This window comes from Pan paniscus, chromosome 1 (genome assembly GCF_029289425.2).
Source record: "Pan paniscus chromosome 1, NHGRI_mPanPan1-v2.0_pri, whole genome shotgun sequence".
Classification (NCBI taxonomy): domain Eukaryota; kingdom Metazoa; phylum Chordata; class Mammalia; order Primates; family Hominidae; genus Pan; species Pan paniscus.
This window is the reverse complement of record NC_073249.2, coordinates 26462725-26481643: the sequence shown is the minus strand read 5'-3', so window position 1 is coordinate 26481643 and position 18919 is coordinate 26462725. Positions and strand designations below refer to the sequence as shown.

Here is an 18919-nt window from a genome sequence, read left to right as displayed (position 1 = left end):
AGCCATTCTGCTTTTCTTCTTTTCAGAAATAAAATTTCTAGTCCTGCCTGAAGTTTAAGCTAGCCCATGACTACTCAAGTGCAACTGTATTTCCCAGGTAGATGCTGGTAGATTGGGCCCAGTAAGTTTGGGCCGTTGGGATGTGAAAGAAAGAGATGCGGGCAACTTTTTGGGTCATCTTAAAGAAAAAGCCATTTGTCCTGGATGTCCTCTTTTCTTTTTTCTCTTTGGCTGGGAAATGACAAGAATTAAAGCAGCAGCCTTGGATCCAGAGATGGACGCCAATTGATGAAGACGGCAGAACTGACTGGCTAGTCTGGGTTCCCTGGAGCAGAGCTGTCTCTCCACCCTAGGTTATCCACTTACTTTTGTACTGTTATGTGAGAGAGAAATAAACTTCTATCTTCTTTAAGCCCTTGTTTTTTTTGGTATTTCTTTGTTATAGCTGATTAGTCTGCCCAGTGGCCTAAACAAAACACTACCTTAAAGAGTTGTGAAGACTAGAGATTATAAATTGCCTAGTTTAGTGGGTGGCACATTATCAGTATTATCTACCATTTGTTAAATATTCACTTTCCATCTATTGTGGGTGGGGCACAATGCTAAATGTAATGATCATGAAAATAGTTTCTATTATCAGTGGATTTAAGAAAAATAAAAACAAGGATTCTTAACAATTTAACAGAGGTATATAAAATAACTAGCAACAGCCAGTTAGAGAACAAAATTTTATAATGTCATTCGTAATAGTAACCAAAAATATAATTTATCTAGAATGAAAAAATAAGAAATGGGCAAGAAGACCTTTATGAGAAACTGTTTAATTAAGACCAAAAAACCATAAAATTTATGAAGAGCTATTTCTTGTTACTTAATGTTATAAAACGTTGTTTCTCACAAAGGTTAGTTTATAGGTTTAATTAATGTTAAAAACTCAAATATGACATAATGCATATAATGAAAAACATTGGTTCCCTGGTCCACCCTTTCTCATCCCTGCATGGTTATCCCCAGAGGCAACTACTTATTATCCTCTCGATAGTTTTTCCTATTATTTCTCAATAGTAATTATGCTGCCATTTAAATTTTTTTCCCAATTTAATCATATATGTCGACTTACTAATAAGGCAAAGGAAGATTTAGCTTTTTTATACTTAAGTTTTTTCCTTTCCCTCTCAACTTTTCTTTCCCTAATATAATTATCACTATTTTTGGTTAGTGTCTTCATTGTTATAATTATGTGTTGTTCATACTTGAGCCACTCAGTGATTATGATTACATTTACTGTTTTTCTATAACTTGTTTTCTTGGAGTTTATGGGAAATTATCTTGTATTATATCCCTGATAATTTTTATTCCCATTTTTTCTTTTTAGAATTTCTTTTGTCTAATATTCAAACTCCTGGATTTTGATTTTCTAATTTTTACTTTTCTAGTGTCTGGGAGATTTTCTAAGCCTTTTCTTCCAATGTTATTATATATTTTTTAATTTACTGCTCTCATTTAAACTTTTCAGCTGGGCATGGTGGCTTATGCTTTTAATCTCAGTACTTTGGGAGCCCCAGGTAGAAGGATCATTTGAGGCCAGAAGTTAAAAGACTAGCCTGGGCAACATAGTGAGACCCCATCTACAAAGAAAAAAAATTAGCTGGGCATGGTGCATTGGTGCATGTCTGTAGTCTTATCCAATCAGGAAGCTGAGGCAGGAAGATTGCTTGAGCTCAGAGTTAGAGGTTACAGTGAGCTATGATTGTGCCACTGCACTCCAGCTTGTGCGACAGAGTGAGACTGTGTCTCAAAAATATAAGTAAACTTTTCAAAGCCTTTTCTTCTTTTGTGAGCATTCATTTTTATAGTCTATTATTGTTTTATGGTTATAATTTCATCTCCAAATATATTAATTTTGGTTTTAAAAAACAATTTGTGGATTATATTTTTGTTTGTTTTTCTATGTGATTTGGTTTCTTTATTTTGTGATAGGCGCATTCCTTGGTTGTTCCTCAAACATTTAGCTAATACTAAAAATCTTGGGAACTCTGTTTGCATGGGTTTCACTCTAGGGCTGTTAGTTGAAGATCAGATTTATTTTATTGAGACATTGCTGACTCTTAATATCTATAGCAGGGGTCCCCAACTCCCAGGTTGTAGACCAGTAACACTGTGTGGCCCGTTAGGAACTGGGCCGCACAGCAGAAGGTAAGTGGCAGGCCTGAGCTGTGCCTCCTGTCAGATCAGCAGCGGCATTAGATTCTCTCATAGGAGTGTGAACTCTATTGTGAACTGTGCATACAAGGCATCTAGGTTGCATGCTTCTTATGAGAATCTAATGCCCGATGATCTGAGGTGGAACAGTTTCCTACCGAAACCATCACCCCTGCCCACGTTGTCTGTGGAAAAATTGTTTTCCAGGAAATTGGTTCCTGGTGCCAAAAAGATTAGGCACCACTTATCTATAGCCTTTTCTCTTGGGCTGATGTCTCTTTCCAAAGAAGAGTCTTTCTCCTGCCTGGGAGGTACAAGTTGCTACTAGTTTCTGACAGTTAAACAAAGGAAGAGAACTGAGAGGTAGGGAGTGATCTCACTGCTTAGTACAGAGATGCTCTTTAATTTACAGTAGCATTATATCCTGATGAACCCATTGGAAGTTGAGAATATCATAAGTCAAAAATGCATTTAGAGCCAGGCATGGTGGCTCACACCTGTAATCTCAGCACTTTGGGAGGCTGAGGCGGGTGGATCATGAGGTCAAGAGATCAAGACCATCCTGGCCAACACGGTGAAACCCTGTCTCTACTAAAATACAAAAAATTAGCTGGGCGTGGTGGTGTGCGCCTGTAGTCCCAGGTACTCGGGAGGCTGAGGCAGGGGAATTGCTTGAACCCAGGAGGCGGAGGTTGCAGTGAGCTGAGATTGTGCCACTGCACTCTAGCCTGGGTAACAGAGCAAGACTGTCTCAAAAAAAAAAAAAATGCATTTAGTACACCTAGCTTAATGAAGCCTAATCTAGCCTGTCTTAAATGTGCTCAGAACACTTACATTAGCCTACAATTAGGCAAAAATCAACTAACAGCCTGTTTTATAATAAAGAGTTGAATACTTTATGTAATTTATGAAAACTGTACTGAAAATAAAAACCAGAATGGTCATATGGGTACCAAAAGTATGGTTTCTACTGAATGCATATTCTTTTCCCACCATGGTAAAGTCGAACTATTATAAATCAGGGACCACTATATAAATTTAATCTCCCTGTTTTCGGTACAGTATCTTGGTTTTTTTTTTTTTTAGACTGAGTCTCACTCTGTCACCCAGGCTGGAGTGCAGTGACATGATCTCGGCTTACTGCAACTTTTGCCTCCCGGGTTCAAGCAATTCTTGTGCCTTAGCCTCCCAAGTAGCTGGGATTATAGGCGCCCATCACCATGCCTGGCTAATTTTTGTATTTTTAGTAGAGATGGAGTTTCAGCATGTTGGCCAGGCTGGTTCTTGAACTCCTGACCCCAAGTGATCCACCCACTGAGTCTCCCAAAGTACTAGGATTACAGGCGTGAGCCACCATGCCTGGCCATTAGTACAGTATCTCTTTTTTTTTTTTTTTTTTTTCCCTGAGACAGTTTTGCTCTTGTTGCCTAGGCTGGAGTGCAATGGTGCTATCTCGGCTCACCACAACCTCTGCCTCCTGGGTTCAAGTGATTCTCCTGCCTCAGCCTCCCGCATAGCTGGGACTACAGGCGCCCGCCACCACACCCGGCTAATTTTTTGTATTTTTAGTAGAGATGGGGTTTCACAGTGTTAGCTAGGATGGTCTCAATCTCCTGACCTTGTGATCCACCCACCTCGGCCTCCCAAAGTGCTGGGATTACAGGTGTGAGCCACTGCACCCAGCCAGAAGGGTTCTTAAAAAAATAAAAATAATTACAAAACCCCAATTTGTGCATAGTTATACCATTTAGTTAAATGCTATATGTACACAACTTACTGTCATCAAATTATTATAATAATAAATGCAAAGGTGAGTAGAGCACCTGATTAATCTTGGACACAGATTTTGTCTTATTTATCATTGTGATTCCATTACATAGCACAGTGCCAGACATATAAAATGCTATTAATAATATGTTTGAAAGAATGAATTAATGACTAAATCAGTGTGTATATGCTAATTAGTGTAGTACATACCTTTTTCATCTGTAAATTTTTCTTTTGTTAGCATATTTTATTTTCTTTCTCTACATATTTGACTCCTTCCTTTTAAAAGCTTATTATACATTATTTTAAGTAGTTTTATTTTTTAGTAGGATCTCATAACACTAAACAAACCTGTATTTGTCAAACATTTATACATTGTTTACTGTGTGCCTCGTGCTGTTCTTAAACCATTTAATCCTCATTAATAACCCTGTAAGGTGGTTACTGCTAATATTCCATTTACAAGAGGAAACTGAGGCACAGAGAAGTTAGGTACTCACTCAAGGTTATCCTGCTAGTAAGTGTCAGAGCTGGACTTCTTGAACTCGTGTCTGGGTTCCAAAGTTTATGTGTTTAACCACTACACTAGACAGACTCCTATTTTTAAAAAGTACCAGCTCTAAAAATTATTTCCATCTCCAGAAGACTGCTCTTACTAGTGGGGCTTTTGTTATTTATAGTAAATTTTATTAAAATAGAAATTTTCAAATGGTAATATTCACTGTACTTGTCTTTTATCATCAAGCTATTTAATGAGTATACTGTTTTATTTTTTAAAGTGATATTTATTATAAGCATATTTGATGTCTGTGTGCTAATAATTATATGGATAAAATATTGATATTGGTAAAATTTGGCATTATTTCAAAATGTGATGGAATATGTATGTGTAACTGTTGGAGTGCTTTACTTTCTGTTGGTATTGGTAAAGTATTCTTTCTGGCTGAAGCATCTCTGAAATATCAGAGGAAAAATGGGAGGTGGGATCCAGAGGGATTGGAATTTTAGACATCTTTCAATTATTTTTGTCATTTGTGATAAGTACCTAATGAATTTTGAACCTAATAATGCCCTTATGTGCTAACTATTTTGGTACCTGAGGAACTGGAGTGTTTCTGTTGCTTGCCTTGTTTAGTGGTCTAGGAAAGAGGTCTGAAGATTCAAACTCTAGTCTAGTTTAAGTTTGTGTTTGATAGTTTACAAATCAAGGTGCTTAAATTCACACTTTATTTACTGCTATATGCAGCTCTTTTTTAAAACCTTTTGTGATATTTTTTGGTATTTTGATTGTTTAAAGCCCTCAGGTAGCCTAATTAAAAATGGGATGTCCAAATTCACGGAGGCATCTGTTAAATAAAACCTGTCATTAAAAAAAAAAAAAAAAGGAATTGTCTGTTTTATTCTATAGCCACAGCAGAAGGGTTAAATATGGACAGAACACTATTTGTCCTTTTAGGTATTACTGTTTTAGAAGGAGATTATAGCTATCCTTTCTTTTTTATGCCTTCCCTCTTTCCCTAGATAATTAGTACTTTTATAAATATAGTGTCTGGCAGAAATTGCTTTATATTAAATATCAAAAACAGCAATCAATAGTGACAGCGATCCATGTATATTAGTATTTTCCAAAGTATGTTCCATGGGAGATGGCTTGCTGGAATATGGTTTTATAATCATAAACTGAGGAACAATTGCATAAATACTGCCCCTCCCAACATACAAACATGCATCTGTTAACACACAGGCTTTGGAGAGTCACAGTATACATTAATTTATTAATGGTACTAAGAAGTCCTGTGGTAATAAAAATGGATTTAATTTTGTTTAGCTCAACATTTCCCACATTGTTTGACCTCAGAACCTTTTCTTTCCTAATCTTATGGTTGTCTGACGCACTTTATGCTCCACAGATGACTCTTTGGGATATAATGCTATATTCTGTGACAGTGTAACAGTAGATCTATTATTTTGATGAGGTTTCAGAATAGTAGCCCATCAAAAATATGCCATTATTAGTTCATTCATAGTTAATAAATGGATTTTAGGAATGGCATTTAAAAATTATTAGAAATTTGAGGTGGAATGCATCTTCCTTGAATTTATATAACATTGGACCTTGCATTTATAGACACATTACTTACCGAGGACTTTAATCTCTCACTTGATATATAATGAGAGAATGGTAAACCTCATTAATTTTGACTAATCGGGGAAGCTAGGCAAATCCAAGATAGTATTAAAAAAAACAGAATAGTTTTAAGAAATGCAGTGTTATCACTGCAAATACTGTATCTAAAATTATGCCAACGTAGAAGATTCTGGGTGGAAATCCTTTAAAGAATAAATAACAGTGACTTGTAATTAGTTCAGTTGCAAATATATATGTACTTCTGAAATAAGTGACATTATTTAAAATATTTTTTTCAAAAGTTTTAGCTTTTATTACATGTATCTTATTTACACTGTTTGCTTGCTAAACCATTTCTTTATAGAGCAGTCTGTTTCAAATTTCTAGTATGGTATGGCTCGTAAAAATTTACTGAGTGATCTATATCCTAATTGAGAATATGGAATGAAACATGGAAATAAGGCAGGGGAGAGACCTTCTCTAATGAAGGATGGGGGGGAAAATTTCTTTTGAGCAGTGATAAAAATAGCAAACAAGAACAAACATTTGACTATTACTGCTGAAAGGAGTGATTAATAATTAACTAAAAGGAAAAGCATCTGCTTCTTGAGTTCTGTAAAAGTCCAGATTGAAGGCCAAGAAGTATTAAATCACAATAGCAATCAAAAGACAAGAAAGAAAAATGAAAACATGGTGGAAGAGAAAGATGAAATTGTAGCAACCAGGATGGTTAGTTATTGGGGAGGCCCCAAACAGATAACATTCCACAGGAGAGTCAGCATTAAAAGACGCAAAAGCCCCAGAAAAAGTAGATAAATCATGTCACTCTTGTTTTTACGCTGAAGATATAGATATATTATACCCCTGTTGAAGTGTGGTGCTGGGGCTAGGAAAGGCACCCGTGGAATTACGATAGTCCTTAAAGTACTACCTTTTTACATGCTAAGTGTTTATCTCTAGAATGTATCCAGAGTATTCTCCAGTCTTTGTTTTTGTATTTTTAAAACAGCATTTACACATTTGTTTCCTAAAATCTCATCATATCAGTTGTTTTTATCAGGCTTTAATAGACCTGATGTGTTGAGGTTCCCTCAATTCCCTTTTTGCTTCCTTTGTTTCTTTTTATTCCTTTGTGATGTAAGACAGCATAGTAGCATCACCTCATTTTATAGGAATGGGGAAATCAGGTTGAAGATTAAGTGGCTTGTGTACGGAGTGAAAGGAAGGAGGCTTTCAAGTGTAGCTTAGAAAACAGGAGTTTAGTATTTTTATAGGGAAAAAATATGATGGCTAATTTAGCAGGTTTTCTGAATTAAACTTATGCTTGATTGTACGCTTAAGTAGTAAATCTTTCAAGTATTATCTATATCAGTACTGACTAATCTGCCTTCAGTTATATAATGGATAGCCGATCCAGCCTTTCCTTTTAAGAAAATTCTTGATGTATTAGACCGTTAAAACAAATTCTAACATTTGGTGTTCATTAGTGTTGTAACTGAAACAAAAACATTTTAATGGTTAATCCCAGAGTATTTTGAAGTTAGTGTAAATTTGCAGGAAAGGTATTTAAGCTTTAGTATCAATTGCAAATAGGCCACGAGCCAGTTTTCAAAGCTGTTTCTTAGTGAGACATTGAGTTTTTCTCAGTGCAAAAAATGCGTTATGCAGCATTGTGCCGTGTGACAAGGAAACAGAATGGAACAATTACAATGAGATTTGTATTGATAATTGTGTTTCTGTGTGAGTCGTTTAAGATACTGGGAAGCAAAGTGAGATTTAGAATAACCCCCCAGCAACTTCAACAATTGCTTACATTTAGTTGTAGACCACGAAAGAGGTATTTTTAATATAAAAGGATGGGAATTGCTGGGCAACAATTAAAACTTCAAACTCAACATTTAGGGTTTAGCCAACTGACTTTACTAAAATGGAATGCTTTAACTTTTTGACTCTATATTTCAGGAAAATTGCTCATTGTAGTTTATTAAGGTAAAATGACTTTTGTGATGTAGTGCTAAAAAGGTCAAATCTCCACTTAAAATATTAGGTTGGTGCAAACGCAATTGCAGTTTTTGCCATTGCTAGCTTTTGGTAGTGCTAAAGAGTTTTGCAAAAATGATTTTTCTTTTAAAGAATATTTAAATTAATTTACTTTGCTTTTGGTAAATGCCAAAGAAAGGCACAGTGAAGTATTGTAAGTGCATTCAAAATCGATTCTTCATCCGTTCATTTGTCATCCTAAAGTGAAAAAAAGAAGTGGAAGACAATTATTTGATGGATAGTAAATATAATCTAATGATTTATATGTTGTTCTGACATTTAACCATAGATACTGTTGCTTAAAAGGACTCTTGAAAGAAAATCTCAGCATATTTTTTATTCAAAGTTGTTTTGACTTAGGTACTTTTTCCATGTAAGAGACAAAAATCCCACAAATATTAAATCTGTTTCAACAAGTGTTTTTGAAACATTATGTAGATTTGCAATGCAGTTTCATTAGCACAATAAATATTTCTTAATGCTGTGCTTTTTGAGTTTCTGGATTTTTGAACAATATGTTTAGGTCATTTTGAATTATTATTTACTTAATATTATTTATTATGACTGTGAACTGATTTGTTTATGTGTATGTATTTGTGTGTTTTGGCTCTATCTGTATCTCAACAAGACCATTTAATGTCAGCTCTATCACAAGATAATTTACTTTTTTCCCCTCTATGATATATAACTTTTGGGATAGAAATTTGTTTTGGGGTGTAATTTTTAGAAATGTACTAGCCACTTGACATGCTTTAATATTCAAAATAATTCACAGTGAATCTGGATTTTTAGTGACTAGTCAATGTCCTTGGCAGACATTTCTGTTTTGATTGATGAAGTTCATTTTACCAGTTATTTTTACAAGGCTCCTGCTTTTTGTATGCTGTCTAAAACAATCTTTGCCTAACCTAAGGTCTTGAAGATTTATTTCTAGATTTTCTTCTAGAAATTTTATAGTTTTTGGCTTTTTCATTTAGGTCTATAATGCATTTTGAGTTAATTTTTATGTATGTTGACTATGGATTTTTTTCTGTTTTGAAAATGTTTGCACAGAGAGACAACTTTAGTGACAGTGTGGAGGTTGCAATGAAAAGAGTAAAAAGGCCGGATGTGGTGGATCATGCCTGTAATCCCAGCACTTTGGGAGGCCAAGGCAGGCGGATCACCTGAGATCAGGAGTTCGAGACCAGCCTGGCCAACACGGCAAAACCCCGTCTCTACTAAAAATACAAAATTAGCTGGGTGTGGTGGCACATGCCTGTAATCCCAGGTACTCGGGAGGCTGAGGCAGGAGAATCGCTTGAACCCGGGAGGCAGAGTTTGTGGTGAGCTGAGATTGTGCCATTGCACTCCAGCCTGGGCAACAAGAGTGAAACTCTGTCTCAAAAAATAAAAGAGTGAAAGGACAGGGAATATGAGTTGATAATGACTAGAACTAGGATAGCAGTTCTGCATATCAAAAAAGCAGGGAAGAGGAGAAATCTGATGACATTTTAGAGACAATGAATTGGATGGGGAGTGAGCATGGAGGTAGAAGTAAAGATGCATCTAAGGCTTATGGTTGCAGGAAGTAGTATGGCCTGTGGCCAAAACTAGAATATAGGACAAAGGGAAGTTTTATGATTCTCCATTGTGATGAATGGAGAAGAGTTCTGTTTTCAAACTGTTGAGTTTATGTGATAGCAGGACATTCTGTCCTTGTCCACATGTATACATGTTGAGGAATAGTCAGATTCTTAGTGAAAACATTTTTATTTAATTCACTGCGACTAATTTTTTATGTTATTGCATAGTTTCCGTTGTGATAATTTTTGTAGCTTCTCAATAGTATTTAAATTTTGTTGTGAAACTATTATATCTATTATATAAAATAATGATTAAAAAATAATGCCACTAAATAGATTTCTACTGTATTTCCCTCCTCTGTTTCCAATACAACTTGACCATTAATAAAGATATTCTGTCGGTGTTTGTCTAGATATGCAGACATCTCATATCATTCTTTTCACAGAGGTAAAACTGTATTATCCTTATTTATTTTGATGCTCATATTATCCCAGGCATGGCCAGTGGAAATGACATACGTTAAGCTAACTATTGTGTCCTTTTGACATGTCCTCATAGTTATTTGAGAACTTTCTTAAATTCTGTCATAATAAGATATTCTAGGCTCATCTTATACTTTCCCTGGTCTAGTCCTGTACTCAGCCATTTCATTCAAGGGTCCTGGTTATTTTTAGTGGAGAATGGTATTTAGAAACAAAGATGTGAACACTGGGTGTGCTCATTGCTATGAACACATCATTTCTTTTAGGTTTTGTCAGTGGAGAGAGCTTATAAGTTGTATTTACACATATAAAAATGTGTATGTGCATATACACACAGGAATATAGATAGTACACATATATCCATATTTATTTTCTATATCAAACCATCTTTATAAATAACTATAAGTTTACACCTATACCTCCAATTCCAATCCAATCCAATAGATTATTTTTTTTTCTGGCCTTTTCCCTTTCCTTGTTTGCAATTCCCTCCTCTTGCAGTGGAAACCTGGATTCTATTAAGTCAATATATTTTGCTCCAAGACACACCAACCCCCACCCCCAATAGCCATGTGCAACCCAGGGGGAAGGGAGAAGGATAAAAGGGAAGGGAGAAGGAAGGAAGTTCCTCCCAGTGAACTTTTTTTTGAATTAGCCCCATGGTTAAAAATAATAGAAGAAAGGAAGGAGCCATGTAGAATTTTAAACTTGTGACTAGTCAGTTTTGTCCATTTTTCTCTTTTTTAATGGCTTTTGGCTTTTATGTCACAAATAAAGGTTATGAAAATAAACTTCATAGTACTTTTTATGCCTTTTTTTTTCTTGGTTTCTGTGAACCTATTGGTTTTTTTACATTTTAATTTTTAGTACACCTGAGATTTTTTGGGGGGAATATTTTAGGATCTAATTATATTTTATTTTTCTGAATGGATAACTAGTTATTTCGACATTCATATTGATTGATTTATCTTTTCTCCATTGATTTGAAATGCCATCTCCATTGTATCCTGTTCTACATTGTTCTGCTACTATATTCTTCTGTTCTTTTTATCTGTTTGTTTTTTAAATTGCATGCCTGATAGTGGGACACTGTAGTATTTATCGCCTAGAGTGACTGTGAGCATTAAATGAGAATGCACATAAAATGGTCAGTGTGGTGCCAGTCATGTAGTATAAAATGGTCAACACGTATTAGCGACTATTAGCATCTCCATATAAAAGGAATAAACTTTACAAACAATAGGAGAGTAAATTACAAAAAAAGTAAAAATTATAGTAAGTAGTGGCTTTTTAAAAAAATAAAAACTTGTAGGATTCTTAATTTTTATACTTTGTGTATGGAATGGCAAAAGTTCATATTCTTTATATACAGATAAATTATGTGTAAAAATGTGTCCAATATTAGATAAAGTTAAGCTATTTAGACTTACAGATGTCCTGGATTGCAGGCCCTTTGAGGGCAGAGACTGTGTCTTATTTCATTTAACAAATACCTGTGCAGCACCTCACTGAGCCAGGGTTTGAGCATAGAATAGGATATAATATCTACCGTGAGCAGCTCACAGGCTAGTTGGGGAAACAGACATATAAATAAATAAATATAAATAACATGCAGGGGCTAATATATGTATAGCAGTGTACTTAGTTGTCTTCCATTAATGTGGAAATATTTATATCAGAGCTCTACACATTCACTGAGGCATTTTTCTAAATATGGGGATGGGATGAGAATACTTAAATAGTATTTCTATGCTGACTTCCCATGAACTATGTCCCAAAGTGCTTGATTGTACCTCACCATATCTTTATATAATACCACAAAGAAGGCAAAAAGTCACATTTTTGGAGTGTGTCTTTTGTATTTTCTGCTTTTAATATGTATTCCATGTGTAGTCCTCAAGAGTGAATGTGTGTATACTGCATATTAATAAAATGATGGTAATTTCAGCACTAATGTTCTAGTATTGTTTTCTCTGAATGCTTCTTTCAGTTATTTGACTACCATCAGGTAGTTAATTTGTATTTATGTAAGATCAAATTAATGCATTTTTAATCCAAGCATCTGTTCTCTATTTGTTCCACACCTGTGACAAGATTATTTCAACCACTCACTTATAAAAGAGAAACACATTGTCAAGGGGCAACCCTGCTTTCAAGCATACATTCTATTTTTTGCGCAAATAACCATGTGAAAAATACCAATTACTGAAACTCTGAGAAGAACGAAGTTACTTCTAAACCTAGTATTTATACAAAAAAGGCTGTCTAAATGAAAACCACATTGAGATGCAATAGACCAAATCTGTATAACATAAACCTTTCAAGATTACTGTACCTAAAAAAAAATGTATCCATGATTTGGGAAGGCAGCTTTAACAAAACAGTATTGTAAAAAATAACTAAAATGAAACAGCTGGCCACCAATCTGACAAACATGTACCTTAGCAGGAGGCTGTGAAATTTGAAGCACCTTAGTGAGTATTAGCACATACTAGTAGACTGTTACAGGCCATACTTCTGTGTACACTTTTGAAAATATTCTAATGTACATGAAGTATTTTGACAAGTGAAATTGTGAAATTTCTAAAAATTAAAAACCCAAATAAAGGTACCATTTTGGTTGAAATGAAAATCATACCAGTTTTAGATCTCAGTGAGCATGTAATTTAGATTCTGGTACAATATCTATTAAGAAATAAAATTTATTCTAGTGTCACCTTCCTTATTAGCAAATTGTCTTCAGAAGGAACACAAACAAGAGAGGTCTAGAGATGCCTTTTAGAGTGTTAGAAAGACAGGTTGTATGTGGACATGGCTAATAAAGATTGAGAGGCTGGCTTTGTTTAAATCCTAACTCGGTCACTTTCTAGGCTATTGAACAGTATTCTAAACATTTCTCTGCCTCAGTTTCTTGAGCTGTAAAATGTATAAGCTAAGCCCCATAGGGTTTCTGTGAAATTTAAGTGAGTGACATAAAAAAAAATGCTTAGCATGTTATTAGCACATGAGAAGCCCTTAATAAATGCTGGCAGTAAAGTTCAACATAAATAGACATTTTTTCTTTGTGCATTTTCCCTCCATTTTTCTCTCTTCTGCTAACCCTCTTGATTATGATTATTATTGTTTTTGCCTTTCTCTTTAGTTTTGTAACCATTCCATTTTTTTTGGTTTAACTAGCTCCCTTGTTCTCTCTTTTTAAACCCTCTGTTTTCTCCACTTTACCCCATTTTTTTATTCTTTTAAAATTTTCCATCCTCCAACTGCTATACTTTTTTTTTTCCCACTGTATTTTAATTTTTTAAAATTTTAGTTTTGAGGGTACATGTGGTTTGTTACATAGGTAAATATGTGTCATGGGGTTTTTTTGTACATATTATTTCATCACCCAGTTATTAAGCCCAGTACCCAATAGTGATCTTTTCTGCCCACTCCCTCCTCCCACTCTCCCCCATCAAGTAGACCCCAATGTCTATTGTTTCCTTCTTTGTGTTCGTAAGTTCTTATCATTTAGCTCCCTCTTATAAGTGAGAACATGCAATGTTTTTTTTTTTGTTCCTGCATTAGTTTGCTAAGGATAATGGCCTCCAGTTCCCTCCATGTTCCCGCAAAAGACATGATCTCATTCTTTTTTATGGCTGCATAATAAATGTAGTACATTTACTGTGTACCACATTTTCTTTATCCAGTCTGTCACTGATGGACATTTAGGTTGATTTCATGTTTCTGCTATTGTGAATAGTGCCAACTCCTGTTCTTTTATCTGACAGGCCCAATGGCCACTCTTTCCTTCATAGGCCTGTATCTCTGTATTTCTGCCACAGGGGCTGTTAACCTGAGATCTCTGAATGTCCTTCAGAGGACCTACTAACTTCTGAAATTATACAAAATTTTATGAATATGCATTTTTAATTTTTTTTTTTTTTTTTGAGACAGAGTTTCCACTCTTGTTGCCCAGGCTGAAGTGCAATGGCACAATCTCAGCTCACTGCAACCTCCGCCTCCCGGGTTCCAGTGATTCTCCTGCCTCAGTCTCCCAAGTAGCTGGGATCACAGGCTTGCGGCACCACACCCAGCTAATTTTGTATTTTTAGTAGGGTTGGGGTTTCGCCATGTTGGCCAGGCTGGTCTTGAACTCCTGAACTCAAGTGATCCGCCCGCCTCCGCCTCCCAAAGTGCTGGGATTACAGACATGACCCACTGCACCCAGCCAAATACACATTTTTAAAATGAGAGGTTCCATAGTTCTTTACAGGGTTTCAGAGGACTTCACTAATTTTATGAGTTTAAGAACCATTGCTTGATAGGATATAGCAACCCTTCCCTCCCAGCTGATTTGTTGAGCCTCTCTGCCATTTGCCTCATTAGTATTAGGGAAACTTTCTATACAATAAAAAGTGTTACTCAGCGCATATACTGGATTTGCATCATAGTATTAGAAAGGAACTTCATCCCCAGGTGATTCATTAATTGTGGCATCACTGTGTTATGTTGTAATATTTATAAGTAACAACTTTGTTTTTAAAACTTTTTTTGCATTGTGCATTCCCTAAAAGTTCTTTTTCCCAGTTTCAAATATTCATAACAAGTGGCCAGCTCAATTTAAAACAAGGTAAATATTTCTTATTTTTTTTTCCATTTCTATGTGAAATATCCAAGCCAGCTTGAAACCAAAGCATTCAGCATTTTACAAGCTAATTGTCCAGTAGAAAAATAATGTTTTAAAATTAGTTATAAATTTGCTAGAGGCCAGGCACAGTGGCTCACATCTGTAATCCCAGTACTTTGGGAGGCTGAGGCGGGTGAATCACCTGAGGTTGAGAGTTCGAGACCAGCCTGACCAACATGGAGAAACCCCATCTCTACTAAAAATACAAAATTAGCTGGGTGTGGTGGCGCATGCCTGTAATCCCAGCTACTCGGGAAGCTGAGGCAGGAGAATGGCTTGAACTTGGGAGGGAGAGGTGGTGAGCCGAGATCGTGCCATCGCACTCCAGCCTGGGAAGCAAAACTCCAACTCATAAATAAATAAATAAATAAATAAATAAATAAATAAATAAATTTACTGAAAAAAAATCCAAATTGACAGCATTTGGGTTTTTTTTTTTTAAAAGCCTTCCATAACAAAACAGTCATGTAGACTTTTAGTATATATTTTTTCTAGTTGGCCAAATAGCCAAAGTTGTTTTTTGTTTGTTTGTTTGTTTTTTGGTGATTTTTTTGTTTTTTGTTTTTGTGGTAGAGACTGATTTTCACCATGTTGCCCAGGCTGGTCTTGAACTGCTGGACTCAAGTGATCCACTCACCTTGGCCTCCCAATGTGCTGGGATTACAGGCATGAGCCACCGTGCCCAGCACCAAAGTTGTTTTCTTCACTAAAATCATCATTCACATGAATCATCATGACAGCCTGAAAAATGTAGAACTCCTCTAAGAAAAGGAGATAACCCAGTAAGTCATTCTTTACACATCTTGTTCATGTTTAGATGTCTAAAGAAGGAAACTATTCCTTTGAAAATAGCACTGCTTTAATCTTTGCACTGATAATTCTGACCTCAAAAATAAAATACCAATTTTTAAGACCTTGGCTCTCCTGGGGAATAATCAAACCAAATGAACAAACACAAACCTTGTATATTCCCCTTCCTTTTTTTAACCACTGATGATGAACTTTGGGTTAGCATGTAGAACATAGATAATACAATACTAAATACATATTTAACAAAAGTGAACTGAGTGCCTGGCATATGGGGGGCTCTGGGTGTACAATAGTGAGTAGTGGGTATTTGAGAAAAACAAATATATCTGTGTATATATACCAAATGTATTCATATACAAATAGTAGTAAGTGCAATGAAGAATGGGGTCTGAGGAGAGAGTAAATGTTGCTTTAGAATGCCATTAATTATTTCATAGAAAAATTAGTTATAGAAAAAAGAGAGTCTTTCATTTAGTCTCTGTTAATTTGTTTTCTGTGTTTTAATAATGAAGTTGGTGGCAGGCCATGATTTTTGGCTGTTCAGAAAAGAACTACCAGGCTCACGTTGGAGGTGTCATCCCACCGTTAGGATGGCTGTTATGAAAAGGATAAAAAATAACAAATGCTGGTGGAGATGTGGATAAAAGGGAACTTATATGTTAGTGGGAATGTAAATTAGTACAGCTACTATGGAGAACAGTATGGAGCTTCCTCAAAGAACTATAAATAGTACTACCATCTGATCCAGTGATTGTACTACTGGGGATTTATCCAAAGGAAAGGAAATATCAATGAGACATCTGCACCCCCATATTTATTGCAGCATTATTCACAATAGCCAAAATATGGAATCAACCCAGGTGTCCAACAACAGCTGAATGGATAAAGAAAACGTATATATACACCACGGAACACTATTTGGCCATAAAAAAACCATGAAATCCTGTCATTCACAGCAACGTGGATGGAGCTGGAGGACATTATGTTAAGTGAAATAAGCCAGGAACAGTAAATTAAACACTGCATGTTCTCACTCATTTGTGGAAGCTAAAAAAGTTGATTTCACAGAAGTAAAAAGTAGAATAGAGAATACCAGAGGGTGGGAAGGGTAGGGGAAAGGGAGGGATAGGGAGAGGTTTGTTAAGGGATACAAAATTACAGCTAGATAGGGGAATAAGGTCTAGTGTTCTATATCACTGCAAATGATTATAGTTAACAAGAATATATTGTATAGTTTCAAATAGCTAGAAGGAGGATATTGAGCATTCCCAACACAAAGAAATGATAAATGTTAGAGATGATGAATATGCTAACTACCCTCATCTGATCATTATATGTATCAAAACATTACCATGTACCCCATGAATATCTACAATTATTTTTTGTCAATTAACAAGCTCTCATCAAGATTTTTGTGCCTTGAAACATATAAAATTTGCTCTGGAAAGAAAACACCATGGCAAGATGTTGGCCACAGACTATAAATATAGGGGAAAGAAAACTGCAAGAGCTTTATTTTTTATAACTCTGTTTCCTTGATTCACAGATCTCTTAACAAGACTGAATCATAGAAGCTAGGCGTCTTAGTCCGTTCTCATGCTGCTGTCAAGAACTGCCCAAGACTGGGTAATTTATAGAGAAAAGAGGTTTAACTGACCTCACAGTTCTGCATGGCTGGGGAAGCCTCAGGAAACTTAACAATCATGGCGGAAGGCATCTCTTCACAGGGTGGCAGGAGGGAATGAGTGCAAGCAGGGGAAATGCCACATGCTTATAAAACCATCAGATCTTGTGAGACTCACTCTTTATCACGAGAACATCATGGGGGAAACTGCCCCCATGATCCAATTACTTCCACCTGGTCCCACCCTTGAAACATGGAGATTATTACAATTCAAGGTGAGATTTGGGTGGGGACACATAGCCAAACCATATCATTAGGACGCTTGAGTCACTGTTTTGGAGATAGTTCTGAATTCTGGGCACTAAGGAATACCATTTGGACACTGATCCTTTTATGTTAAAGATGGTGAACTGGTGAGTTCCAGTGTTCTCCTTTCAGTTTGTTAATTGGGAATCCTATAGTTGAGCCTAAATTTTCAGTGTTTTGCTTTTCTTTTTTTAATCATAAATGGCAAATATTACGCCTACCCAGAATACGGTGCTTTGAAACCCAAATGTTAAGGAGATAAATGGGTATACCTAACTGCTTGGGATGAACAAGATTTTGGGGAATAGGAGGATGGCTTCTTTAGAGACCTAACAGTTATTTGTGTGGCCTGGGAAAGTGGGATAGCTCATTCTGAATCATTTTCAAACTTGTCCAGAGAGCTCTGGGGCTCCTCAGAGGAACCTCAGTACTACTAGTGGGAATAGGGTTGCCAAGAAGGGCAGGGGTCTTATCCCCACATCCTTTAACTAAGGAACTTCTACTAGACACAAAGGAAAACAAAGAACTTTGAATATAATAAATTAGCTTTTGCTTCTTTGTCATAGAATCTTCCTGAGTTACTGTTTGTGTACCAACTCTTGAGGGTTCCATCATGTATGATGAGGAGCCACATCAAGACCTTTCACCTGTGCTCTCTTATTCTTTTCTTCTGCCATTCCCTCTGCCCCTCTCCTCACACAAACCTTTTTGTAGAAAGGAAAGCAGGGACAAATAACACTTGAGTTCCAGGCGTTGGGAACTAGTTAAGATCTGTTAGAAAAGAAAGATTTAAACAATTTTTGAAAGCCCTGAAAATTATCTTCCTAAATCTTTTACCTAAATGGAAATTTGTATTATCTTCATTAGGAAGAATATATATGGAAGTAATCAACAAACTGAACTAGTTAGAAAGCAGTGTATTTTAGCCAATAATGAGCCTTAACCTTTGCAGGGTTAGCACATGGAAATCGTTATTATATACTAGCAGATACAGCTATGCCACCATACTTCTTAAGTCAAGGACCAATTCTTCATTATACCAGCGTGTTCTGATTTTCACAGTTAATCTTATTTGGTTGCTAAATGCCTTACGTACCTAATGAAATGAAATTTGGGAATTGACTAGCTTAATTTTGCAGTGTGAAGTGGTTCCCTTCTCTTTATTTTAAAACATTTTTTCTCCCAAAATTTTGAAGATATTTTGACTAATTCAAATTTCATATAATTTTAAGAGTACTATAATTTATAAGCTATAGAGGTATATGATTTGAATGCTTCCTATCTAATGCGACTGGAATTTTTCTCCAATTATAAGAGAGACAAGACCA

General features: G+C 35.8%; 1 protein-coding gene across 10 annotated transcripts in view; it reads left to right on the top strand.

Annotated features, from left to right (window-relative positions):
• The window catches only part of DISP1 (dispatched RND transporter family member 1), a 190993-nt gene that overhangs the window by 22170 nt on the left and 149904 nt on the right, over positions 1–18919 (top strand). For 2 of the 10 annotated variants that reach the window (XR_004668279.3, XR_008955256.2), the window contains one exon: positions 27–12135. The exons of the other annotated variants lie outside the window; for them this stretch is intronic. The gene's annotated coding sequence lies outside the window, so the exon portion shown is untranslated. Of the gene's footprint in view, positions 1–26; positions 12136–18919 lie in introns of those variants that run through there. 10 annotated transcript variants of the gene reach the window in all.